Raw genomic sequence first — 12,744 nt, 5'->3', positions numbered from 1 at the left:
GGGGCAGCAGCCAGCCGGTGTCACCCAGGCCCCGAGGGAGCCTGGCCGAACGGGCAGCTGGAGGCAGCTAGGCCCCAGCGCGGCCTGGCGCGTTCCCCCGGCAACGCGGCCTCCCACAGAACCGCCGCCGGGTGCCCGAGCCGGGCCGCGACCCTGGGGACGGAGGGGATGTGAACCCACAGCCCGATTCAAAGCCGCCCGCTCTAACCGCCTTCCCGGGCCGGAAGCGGGCAGGAGGGCGCCGGGAGCCCGGGCGGCTTATCGGGGCCAGGCCCGCCCCGGGGCAGCCTGGGAGTTGTAGTCCGGGTTGGGGGGGGACAAATATCACTGCATTGAGAGGGGTGCGACAGACAGAAGCATCTGTGGGACAGACAGACACGGGAGTGCGTGGGGCAGACGGAGAGACAGACCCAGGGCGGGGGAGGCATTGTGTAGATCAGACAGACAGACGGGGTATCTGCGGGACGGACAGATAGACGGGGTATATGTCAGACAGACAGACAGACAGAGGGGGTACGTATGGGACAGAGAGAGACCCAGGTATGGGTGGGACAGACAGACAGAGGGGGTACGTATGGGACAGAGAGAGACACTGGTATGAGTGGGACAGACAGACAGACAGAGGGGGTACGTATGGGATAGAGAGACACAGGTATGTGGGGACAGCGAGACAGACAGGGTATCTGTGGGACAGACAGACAGAGGGGGTATGTATGGGATAGAGAGAGACACAGGTATGGGTGGGACAGACAGACAGAGGGGGTATGTATGGGATAGAGAGAGACACTGGTATGAGTGGGACAGACAGACAGATAGAAGGGGTAGTATGGGATAGAGACACACAGGTATGTGGGGACAGAGAGACAGACATGGTATCTGTGGGGCAGACAGACAGACAATCGGCGAGGGCAGGCCGGGCTGGAGGCAGACAGACAGAGGGGGTACGTATGGGATAGAGAGACACAGGTATGTGGGTGGGACAGACAGAGGGGGTTCGTATGGGATAGAGAGACAAGGTATGTGGGGACAGCAAGACACACAGGGTATCTGTGGGACAGACAGACAGAGGGGGTATGTATGGGACAGAGAGAGACACAGGTATGGGTGGGACAGACAGAGGGGGTTCGTATGGGATAGAGAGACACAGGTATGTGGGGACAGAGAGACAGACAGGGTATCTGTGGGGCAGACAGGCAGACAATCGGCGAGGGCAGGCCGGGCTGGAGGCAGACAGATGCTGGGGGCTGTTTCCGGACAATGGGGACTGGACTGTCGGTGCATCTGTCTGTACAGAGGCCCCAGCTGAATTAGTATCGAGCTCCTGGCGCTGGCGAGGGCCCGCAGGGGAGGGCCCGTGCTGTGCCCGGGGAGCTGCCTGGAGAGCTCTCCAGAGCTAGGTGTCTCCTGGGCATCCTCCTCCAGTCGCATCACTGCGGGACGCGGCTGGTTCAGAATAACGCTGGGAAAATGCCTCGCAGAGTCTCAGCGTTAATCTGGTCACGCAGCTATTAATCCATTTACAGGTGCCTCCTGCAGTTACCTTTATCCTGTACATGCGGGATAACGTCTGTTTGCTGCCAGCCTAGCCGTCTGTACCTTCGCAGGTTGAAACCAACTCCTCTCTGTGAGTTGACGCCTGGAAATCCTTTGGCATTAGTTATTTACACATGTGCTTACAAAATACATACAAGCAAGGTACAGAATTCCCACATTTTGGTTCTGCTCCTAAAGCTTTTAATTTGTTTCCCTTAAATTTCGGTGAATTTTGCCAATTTTACTCTTCAATTTTCCCTCCCTCCAGCAATACAATAATCCCGAACCCTTTTCTCTAACTGCCTTCCTGGAATAATTAAATATCAGATTTTAAATAATTTTCTTCTCACTCTTTTTAGCTATAAGAAATAAATTATGAAATAGTTAATGTTACAATTCAGACCTGATGTTTTTTTCTTGACACCTCACTGATTTCTCTGTTGTTTACAATCCGATTGGAAGCATCCACCTGTAAATACATTGTTATATACAGTCACATCCGTTTTTCAACGAATGCGTCACTAAACCTGTCCGATTTTTTTTAACCAAAAACTGTTTACAAATGACTAAATAACGTACTGGGACCAAACAATGTGTGGTCACTGTTTAAAAGAATCCAATGATTTTCTGCTTATGAATTTACAAAATACAAATAATCAGGTTTCTTATGACAACATGTTATTTAAAAATACTTTCGGTGATGACAAATCATTCCGTGAAATTTAATTAACAATAGGGGGAAATTGTTTGTGTATTTACTTTATGCCACTACCATCTGACCAAACCCTGCCGAAGGTGTTTAAATCACACGTAAAGCGGGTAGGACAAAGTATTTCTGCTAGCTTTATACTATAAAAAGCCCTTTCAGCAAAACTTGTATATGCAACTGGACCTTTCAAGGGCTCCGTCCTGGGGAGTTTTTCCTAAATAAAGACTGCAGGCTAGGCCCCTTACTAATTGTTCATTATTATTGCCAAGGACCCCACTGTGCTACAATGATGGCTCTACAGAACCTTCTCTGGTGTTAAAATAAGGAATAGCATCGCCTATCTTTGCAGTAAGAATATTTTGAATCTGCAAATTGTCAGTTTAACAATGTCGGATTAAAAGCAAACGGATTCCTCACCTAGCAGATGAATGGGGTCATTGTTCCAGAGACAAAATATGTGGTAATAATTCTCTCCTGCTTTTTTAATTTATTTGTTGTAATTTCTGTAGCAATGGGTTTTATTCTCTCTGTTTCTCCAGCCTCTGCTTATTTGAAGTGTCTGCCCTGTACGCTCCTGGGTGGCATTAATTTGATACCAGAATTGGGTGCCAATACCGACATATATTTTCTCCATTTGATTTCCTGGAAATAGGTTTAGAAAATAAAAAATAAATTAAAAAAAGACTTAACGGTCACATACACATAACAGGAGAAAATACGAATGCGTGTCTTGCAAGAAAACCGTGATGCTTTCTTTCCGTGTTATTGCATTTCGGAAGGTGTAAATCCTAGTGCACGCGCCTGTTGCTCGGTCTGCGTGTGACTGATTTGTAGCATTTCTAATTGCTTTAATTACATATTCTCAGTTGTTTGTGAACCTCAGTTCCAGTGTTGTGTTTACAAATCCTAGGGAGAGGTTTAAAATAAAATCCTTTTTGGTAACAGATCAGAAGTATCTGAACTCTCTCTTTAAAGATCAGTCTCAAATTCCCTCTCTTGTCTTGTCCTTTTAAAACTATATGAGTTGGGTTCGGAGGGGTGTGTGTGTTGCGCATGGATCCTCTTTAAAAAGACATTTTAGTGCTGAAGAGCTGGGGGTCAGAGCGGCGGTGAATATGTAAATCGTAGCTCGAGGGAAAGTGATGATCTCAGGGATGTGCCGCCTGGAAGACAATGGTGGGGCTTCAGTTTTAGGGGACACTGGAAAGGGTTGATAGATGTGTGTGTGGATGGGCAGAGAGGATATCTGTCCTGGCATCTTTCTCTTTTACTGATCTCTCTCTATAGAGCCCCCAACACACACACACACCCCGGGATGGATGTGTGCTGGAACCCAGGAGCTTCGGCTCCAGGAGAGGGGTCCTGTCTGGTCCCGGCCGGGAACCACCTAGCAGGGCTGCTGCCCTCCTTCCTTTTGCCTTGCCCGGGAGCTGCCCCAGCCCCTGCCTTGGCGCAGCTCATCCCTTCCCCTCGCCCCAGACCCTTCCCGCCGGCACAGCGCGGAAAGGCGGCTACACGCCTCCAGCTGTCAGCCAGCCGCCTCCCGTGCCCCGGCTGCCGCGCGGGCAGGAAGGGGTTAAGCAGGCCCCCTGCCCGGGCCCCGGGGAGCCTGCGGGGTGGTTGGGCCCCGGCGGCGGCGGAGGAGGCGGTGACACGAGCCCCAGCCTTGGGAGAGGGCGGCGAGGGGTCCCGAGCAGCCCAGCTCCTGCCCTGCCAGTGGCACCGATGCGCTCCTGGCGCACAGACCGCCGCCGCCGCCGCAGCAGCCAGGTAGGGCGGCCCCTGCACGTGGTCCCGGCTGCGGTGCCCAGCCGGGGCAGCCCGGGCTCCCTGCCTGGCGGGGGAGGGATGGCGGCGCGCTGCCCCAGGAGCCGGGGCGGTCAGAGCTGCCCCCTGCCTGGCAGCGCCAGGCCACTGGTCCGAGTGGGGCTTCACAGCGCCCGGCGCTCAGCCGGGCTCGCAGGGGAAGTCAGGGCTCTGCCCTCCCGCTTCACGTCCCCTCCGCCCCGAGCTCCCTTCTCTCAGACCGAGAGCCCTCTGCATTGCCCAGCTGCGCCAGAGCCCTCCAACCCGGGATCCTGGGCCCAGGGAGGGGGCATTCCGGGGGAGACACCCAGGCTACTAGTGAAAAGTCCTGGGTGTTAACTTGGATGATTCTTCAGACTTCACTCTCAGTCAGTACTGTACAGCAGTACTCAGGCTGATCTCCGCCACGGCTTTTCAGTTCGCCTGTCCTTTGCCAGGCCAGCTCGGAGCGGGGTGCTCAAGAAAAATGGAACATTAATCGCACAGAGTGTCCGGGTCTGCATCTAGTTATACACAAAGGTTTCCAAACCAGTGAGTAAGACAAATGCAGACAATCCAGACGTGTAAAGTGATTCCTTGTTCCCCCCGGGATTGAGAGCTGATGTCTGACATGTAGTAGCCTCTGGTTACCGATCCGAGCGTTGTGTGTTTCAGTCAAACTGTCTCTCAAACTGGAGAGGGTGAAATAAGAGATTGAACAGTAGGACGTTTGCACCAACTTCCCTAGGGTTTTTGTTTGCAAGATGATGTTTTGGAAATTGGTGACTATGAAATCGGTAACGATGCCGTTGATTCGCCCTCACCCTGGAATAACTTCATTGAAGTCAGTGGAGATGTGTCAAACTGGTGAAAGCAAGAGGAGAATCAGGCCCTGTTTCTAGATGTATATGCTGTGTGAGAACCCTGTCTGAGAGTAGCCTGGGATCCCTGGTTCTTTTGGCCTGGGGTCATTGTGAAGATGTGACTCTCATTGGGGTGCAGGGAGGAGTGGGGAGGGGGGAAGCATCCATCCCTCATGGCTTCCCCCAACAGCTGGTCTCAGAATGGCAGTCTCCAAGATCAGAGCCAAGGTGATGTTTTGAATCTGTTGGGGATGAAGATTTACACATCAGAATCTCCTGGGGTGTAAACCTATAATTATGTTGCAAGCTTTCAAAGGGGCTGATTTCTAGCAGACACATTTTATATAAAGGATCTGTCTGAAGGGGGTGGGTGAGAAAGAATGTTTTGTGAAATTAGGAAAATAATGCACCTTGCCCAAAAAGATGTTCTGGTCAAAGCAAAACAGACTTATAACACTACTAGCCCAAATTCTGCTCTCATTCACTGTGATGTAAGTTTGGAGTATCCTTATCTACCTAGGTATTTTGATGGTCATCATCACCACAGTATCTGAGCATAAGTACTTTGCCCTGCTGAAGTCAAAATAAATCCAATAGACTGAAGAAAATCAAATTAAGCAGAATTTACACCAATATAAATTACAGCAAAATTTGGCTTGGTCCACTGACTACCATGGAGTTTCTTCTGATTTATATTGGTGTAACTCAGAGCAGAATTTAACCCACTGACTTAACTGAAGTTACACTAGATTTACCCCACTGTAACTGAGAGAAGAATGTAGTCCACAGTGTGTATTCCAGATCCAATCACTTTAATCCCGAGAGAGCGCATTAGTGACCCTGCAGGAGTGAACTGTATTCTGTTACTATGGTTGTTTTGTTACCATGGATGCCAGTGTAACCAACTAGGAACATTACACAGGTGAGGAAGCCAAGCTACAAAATTTAACAGAACTTTTAAAACAAAGATAGAGAAGTGTTCTCTGGAGAATTAGCAGAACATGAGAGCTGACAAAGGTTAGGCTAGTCTTGCCTAGGTTTCAATTTTATTTTGCAACAGAGAGTTCCACCAGCGGTTGCATCACTTAGAAACTCCGCCATACCTTTTCTTAACTCTGAGATGTTACTTGATTTTATTTGCATATCCTTGGTCAGTCAACGGTGGGAACTTCTGCTTCTCCTCCTCACGGGATAGGTGTATGTCTTCTCCTTATCACAAATAATGTTTATATTTCAGCTTGGCAGAATTTGATTTTTAATATAATTTTGATGGATAATATAAATGTTTATTTTTAAGCTTTTTGCATTTTTTATTGATTTAAATGTTCACAGTAGTGGAAAATTAAGGGTGTAAGCATTTTTTCAATGTTTATTGATTTAAATATTCACAGTTGCCGGAGCTTCTGGAGGGGGAGTCTAGATAATAAGGGAATAAACAATTATCTAATTACAATAGACATTGCAATTCAAAAAGTTAAATACTGATAAGCATTAAAACACAAATTGTCAAATTCACATGTCAAAATATAAAATAAATATCCTTAAATCAAACTCTAGTAAGTTCTCAAGCAGGATTTTTCTTATTTTGCGTAGCTGTAAAGTTTGATTATTATAAATGGAAATATTTTGGTTTGTGTGTATGGAGAAATCAACATTTACTGACATTCACAGATAAAAATCTAATCCTTACAAGCATAATTATATTTGGGTTTTTTTAACAAACAAAAAATGAACTGAAATGGCATTAGTCCAATTCAACAATATGTTTGCAGAAATTATATTAAAATAGAGAGTGTAGGGGGACAGGGAAGCATTTTAAGATGTATTTGATAGGAGTATTTAGTTCTTTGTTTTTATTTTGTTGTCTCCTTAAAAGATCACAGAGCAGAACAGTAAATTCAGAGTTTCGGTAGGAGCTCTAGAGGAGACTGATTATCCACCTTCATAGATTTTCTCTCCCTGGAAGAACAATATGGAGTCCAGTGGCACCTTAAAGACTAACGAATTTATTTGGGCATAAGCTTTTGTGGGTAAAAAACCCACTTCTTCAAATGCAAAAAAACCCACTTCCTCCAGCTTCCATCCAGGACATATCACACATCTCCCCAGAAGGACTGAATATATAATGTCCTCATTCCTCATTCAAAGGAGAGAGGAAAAGAAATGTATCTTAGCAGGCAGAATAATGTTGCTAGTCCATTCTAATGCAGACTTTGTCCCTCAAAGCAGCTGGTGAATGGGACTGGTTCTAAATCAAGAACAAGGACAAACCAGAAGGAAAGACTAGGTGAAAAGTCTACAAAGCCAGTGGGGCAGGCCTAATATAATAGTCACTTGGCCTTATGTTCCATAGCTGACAGATAAACCTTTCTATCCAAGCAGAGGCTAATACTGTATAATACTTTCCTAATTCCTAGTGCTCAGACCTGGATTCCTGGTTTCTGTTATCAGTCTTGATCTTGATATGCTGATATTGGGCCAGTCACCAGACTTACCTGTGTGTTAATTTACCCATGTGGAGAATGGGTATAATGAGTGCTTGAGAGTCTTAATTAATGATTGTAAAATGCTTTGAGATCCTTAGATGAAAGGTGCTATAGAAAAGAAAATTGTTAATAACTGATGTCCCTAGGGGAAATATCTTTCTTAAATGAATATTCTGCCCCTAGGTTAGGTCGAGCCAGAATAATAACCACTCCAATGTCATTGTTATTTGCACCTGGGCATAAATTAGAAGTTTATTGCTGCTAAGAAGACTACAGTCAGTTCAGAGCATGATGCATGCCCAGTATCCATAGAATGGATAATGACTTAGAAGTTTCTCCGCCTTGTTTGAGGTGTTTTCCCCCTTTGCAATCTGAACGTATTCTCAGCATCTGAGAACAACATGTTTTGTACCAAGTGCCATCTGGAGATTCAATTCACTTTATTACCTTTGCCAGTTGTAGGGTGATTAATTTCCCGCCTGCTGTTTCTGGCTGCAGTGGGCTCCCCTGGGAGACCCTCTCTGGGGGAACCTCTCTACATAATCAAGAAGCCTTTCTTACATTTAGAATTACAGCCAGTGTTTCTGTCACCTGTGATGTTGGCCCAGCAGAGACTAGCCCTACCTCAACTTCCTCAACACCAAACTGTCCTTAGGCCTGGTTTACACACAGGTTAGCATGTGACTCTTCACCAAAATAATAAAAGTGGTACAAACCCTAGTATGGATGCCATTATATCAATATGAAGGTGCCTTATGCCAGTGTGAGCAATACCAGTATAAAGACACCCACACTAGAGGATTGTAGCTCTTTAATTATACCAGTATAGTTAGAGGTAAAACTTTCTAGTGTCAAATTTAAATGTCTCAAGGGCCTAAGTTCCACTGATTTAGGACTCTAAGGGCCAGATTTTTAAAAGTATTTAGGTACCGAAAGATGCAGATAGGCACCTATTGAGATTTTCAAAAGCTCCTACGGCCACATTTTGAAAGGCATCTTTAGGTATCTAAATATCTTTAAAGATCCAGCCAGAAGAGACTTGCTTCACGTCAGCAGAAAGTCAGGAGCAGAGCTTGGAAGAGAACCCAGCTCTCCTAAATCCTAGTCCAATGTCTTAACTGCAAAACTATTCTTTCTTTCCACTTAACCTCAACATCCAAAAGAGAATATCATTATCTAAACAAATTTCCATCTGGTATATAAAATATAGTTATTTGAATAATAAAGAAATGGGAGATAGCTATTGAACGTATATTGCTTTTAGCAACAATTTATGTGTAAAGTCTGATAATCAAACAATGATAAGGAACAGAGATTAAACTAATAATTATTATGCAAATAGGATAAGCACTCAGCACACTATTTAATAAGATGTGATATGCAACACCAAGATTAGACAACAATTTTCTCATTCCTCCTTTCACATTCCTCATTCCCTACAGTCCACAAATTTCAACAAAACTATCTCATAATTAGAAGAGTCCCCTATATATATCAATATATGTTAAGAAAGCGTGTTCCAACCTGCTTCCTGATTCTTAATTTCTGTTCATGAGCAGCCTCCTCTTAACTAATTATTGGCAGTAATGAGAGAAGAGACATCAACTTGTGAAAGTTTCCCTTGGCTTTTATAGCGAGACTGCAAATTAAAAAGGCAATATATTGGTAAACAAAAATTGGGAAATTCATAAGATTCTGAGAAAAATGCAAAGTGGAGATGAGTTTAAATAAAGTGAGGGAAGACTGGCTACTCTATGTTAAAATCAGTGTTAAAGGTGTGAGTCATGCTTAATTTCAGTTTAACAGTTAATTAAATTGCATCCTTGTTTTATAACAGTTTAATTTGCACGCTGTTTGTAACATCCCTGGGGTCAACACCAGGGATGAATTTGATCCACTGTCTTTCAAAGAAATATTTAATGGATTATAGAGGTTGAAACTGTACCTGCCTTATTGGCCTGATCCTATGTCCACTGACTTCAAATAGCCAAGATATTGTCCTGTGTATCTTTCTTTCTGGGTCGCTCAAGATCTCAGTTAGATTGTTATTCTGAATTAGTGAGGTGATATGTGAAGTCTTTTTTAGAACCTGACTGTTGCATAAAAACAAATTCCCATTGCCTTCTTTCTTTCTTTGCCCCAGTGTGGTTAAAAGTACCATTCCTTCTGAGTCTCTTAGGAGGAAGTATTTATATTGTAGTGAAGTTACAACAGCTTCTAGCTTGGCTGTCGATCACAATCTAGAGCCAATATCTAGAGCCCACTGCCCTATCTCCTGCAGAAGAGCAGCCAATCAGAGAGAGTTCACCCCAGGCAGGGCTGATATTAGCTGGAGGTTCTCCTATCACTAGAGTGGCCCCTGCCCTGGCTGTACTGGTGTGACCTCCAGCTCCCTGCCCTGCCCTCTCTGCACCTCCAGCATCCAGGGTGGACTTCTCCTCCCCTCCCCTGCCAGGCCCAGCACAGCCGCATTGCCCCCTGCATCTTTGCCAGCTCACCCCTCATCCAGCCCAAGTGTACTTCCTGGCCATCCCTTTGCATCCCCCTCCCTGTCACCTAGACTTTTCCTTCTATGCCTCCACACCACCCCCTGCCTGAAACAGTCTCTCTCTCTCTCTCTCTTTTCCCATGTGTCATGTGACTGCCTGCTCTCTCTTCACATCCCTCCCCAGAGCTCACTGCACCCAGCAGAGACCACTGTGAGGTTGTTGCATAGCCCCCGGTGTGCTTGTGAGTCTGAACTGCTCCCACTGGGTCAGAACTGCTCCCACTTGGTCTAGACTGTGGACTATCAGCTCCTTGGGGCAGGGACAACAGCTTTCTCAGTGCAGTTCTGCACTGTTCATGCAAACCTCTCAGACTCTGAAACTGAAATCACATTGCTTCCGTAGGCCAAGCTGTACAGCCAGCCACTGAGAGAGAGCAGAGTATTAAGCTGCTGCCTGTCATGTGTGGCCAGCGCAGGGGGTATTAAAGAGATTCCTCTGCTTACAGCACCAAATGAGCACTCTGAAAATAACGCATATCACAGGAGTGCTGAGGACCACAATCTTAGAGCAGGGCCACATTGTGCTAAGCACTGTACAAACTTCTATCCAAAGAGACAGTCCTTGCCCAGAGGAGCTTGCAATCTACACAGAAAGCACAATATAAACAAATTTCACACTAGGTTAAGAATATGTGCAAATATATTCCATCAAAAGGCATTGCTCTCATTACCTGTTGCAGCCTGTTGGGGCCTTTGAAAATGAAGCACGTTTTTCACCTGTGACAATAAACGCAAGGATTTTTTGTTCATCTCAGGCAATATGAACATGTCAACGCTAATGTGTTCAGACCCTTGTAAATGTCAACCTATAATGAATAAATCAGATCATCTGCTTTGCACCTGAATGTAAAGAAAGAAATAACTGGACATATACCTAGCTCCTAGAACTGGAAGGGACCTTGAAAGATCATTGAGTCTAGTCCCCTGCCTTCACTAGCAGGACCAAGTACTAATTTTTGCCCCAGACCCCTAAATAGCCCCCTCAAGGATTGAGCTCATAACCCTGGATTTGGCAGGCCAATGCTCAAACCATTGAGCTATCCTTCCCCCCATATACTTATATGTGGGAATAAAAGATCTGACTATTCTAACAACAGACAGATGTCTGCCTCATTAAGTATGCTTTGGGGATACCTAGGTACAGACTTTTGGTTATTGGTAGACACGGAGTGGGGATAAACAAACAAGTTAAAATGATGTTTTTTAAAATAATTAATACACTTCAGCTTTCTTTTTCAAGTGTTTGAATGGGGTTAAGCACATAAACATCAGCAAAACTGATAACTCAGGGACAAGAGACAGTAAGAAGTTATTCAACAATTTTGTAATGCAAAGATAATTAGTGTCTTAGTTGGAGGGTCCACAGGACTTTCCAGATGGACATTGCCTATTGTTTTTAATCAGAAATGGAGTGGTCTTTACTGGCGACTGCTCTAGGCACAGCTTGGCAGTTCAGTTTTTCCCACCCACATTCAGATATCACCGGAGTCCACGGGCCTGTGATAAATTATACTATTCAACAACTGTCTGAAGAGAGAGAGAAAACTCCTCAGCTTCTGAGTGTGAGCTTATCACCTTGTGATAACAGCCTCATTCTCACAGTATTTGATTAAACACTAATAAAACAGAGACTCTCCTTTCATAGGTATATTTACCATGAGGGCAGTGCACACTGCTGCTCAATGGTGCTGAATGGCTGGGCATTTCTGGAGCCCTAGGTAAGCCAATCTTGCTTGGCTCAAGTGACCATCTTAATTCCCAGGCACAGTTGGCTGAGTGTTCCCCACCCCCTTGTAACTCCCTTATGTTCCAGGAAGGAGAGCGCAAGCCCTTGCCACACTTTTCACATAGCTTTCAACAGCTCCAATGTCATCGCCTAGGCGACCAGGACGCTACTTGCTTGTAGTGCAGCAAATAACGTAGATTCACAATACCAGGCCGCCCCTGTCTGCTGGAGACCTCCGGGGGAACTCAAAACTCTCAGGGCTACAGAGCAGGTAGGGGGCCTTTTTGTGTGTGTGTGTGATTTATTTAGCACAGTCTCTCTCTGGATTTCTCAGTATGGCATCTGGAGGATGATTTGTGGCTGCTTTGCTTCCTAGAGTAGTTATATGACATTAAACATCTTGGATACTTTGATCCAATGCGTCTTTGATCCAAAGTTAAGGCTCTGGTGGAGAAAAATAATGAAGACTCAGATAAAAATTCTGTGCTGTGAGTAGATAGATGCGTGGTGCCATGTCACCTACATGGTGACAGAGGGAAGTTGTGTCATGCCTGAGCTACAATAGTAGACTTCAGTGGAGTCACATTTATGCTCAGAGGTGGAATTTAGCTGCCAGACGTAAGGAAGGAGAGTTACTTTAATTTAGTTTGCTCTCCCATCACAAAACTCCTGGAGATTCCTTCTCTTTCTGCTTCTCTATGTACTTGTCCATCTTCCCATTTCACCTGTCTAATCTCGTTTGTGGATTCAACTGTGGTGGCTGTTTTCTGAATAATTTGGACTACTTTAATTTCTTCTGTTCTCCCATCACAAGAGGAATAATTCCTCCTCTGTAGAAGGCATCATGGGTTAGCCAGTGCTCAGTGCCTGAAAGAGGAATATCATCTACTCCCTTATGATACTGCATGGCTGGCCTGTTTGACATAAACTGGACACAGCACAGGATCCATAAAGTACAGTATGTATCGTGCCTGTCTTAGGAGGTGGCCGTGCATGAGTAAAACCTGAGAACAGCACGCCAAGGAACAGCACTACCTCAGGCTGAGGAGACATCTAGAAAAAACATGAAAAGGGCCCTACGGTTCATGGTAGTG

At 45.4% G+C, this 12,744-nt stretch overlaps 1 protein-coding gene across 1 annotated transcript in view; it reads left to right on the top strand.

Moving 5' to 3' along the window:
• Nucleotides 1-11,836: 11,836 nt before the first annotated feature.
• Nucleotides 11,837-12,744, top strand: part of TP73 (tumor protein p73) — a 74,812-nt gene continuing 73,904 nt past the window's right edge. The window contains exon 1 of the mRNA XM_032763723.2: nucleotides 11,837-11,921. The gene's annotated coding sequence lies outside the window, so the exon portion shown is untranslated. The remainder of the gene's footprint in view (nucleotides 11,922-12,744) is intronic.

This window comes from Chelonoidis abingdonii, chromosome 23 (assembly GCF_003597395.2).
Source record: "Chelonoidis abingdonii isolate Lonesome George chromosome 23, CheloAbing_2.0, whole genome shotgun sequence".
In the NCBI taxonomy this organism is placed as follows: Eukaryota; Metazoa; Chordata; order Testudines; family Testudinidae; genus Chelonoidis; species Chelonoidis abingdonii.
The sequence above is the reverse complement of the archived record's forward strand: the minus strand, read 5'-3'. Positions and strand labels throughout refer to the sequence as shown.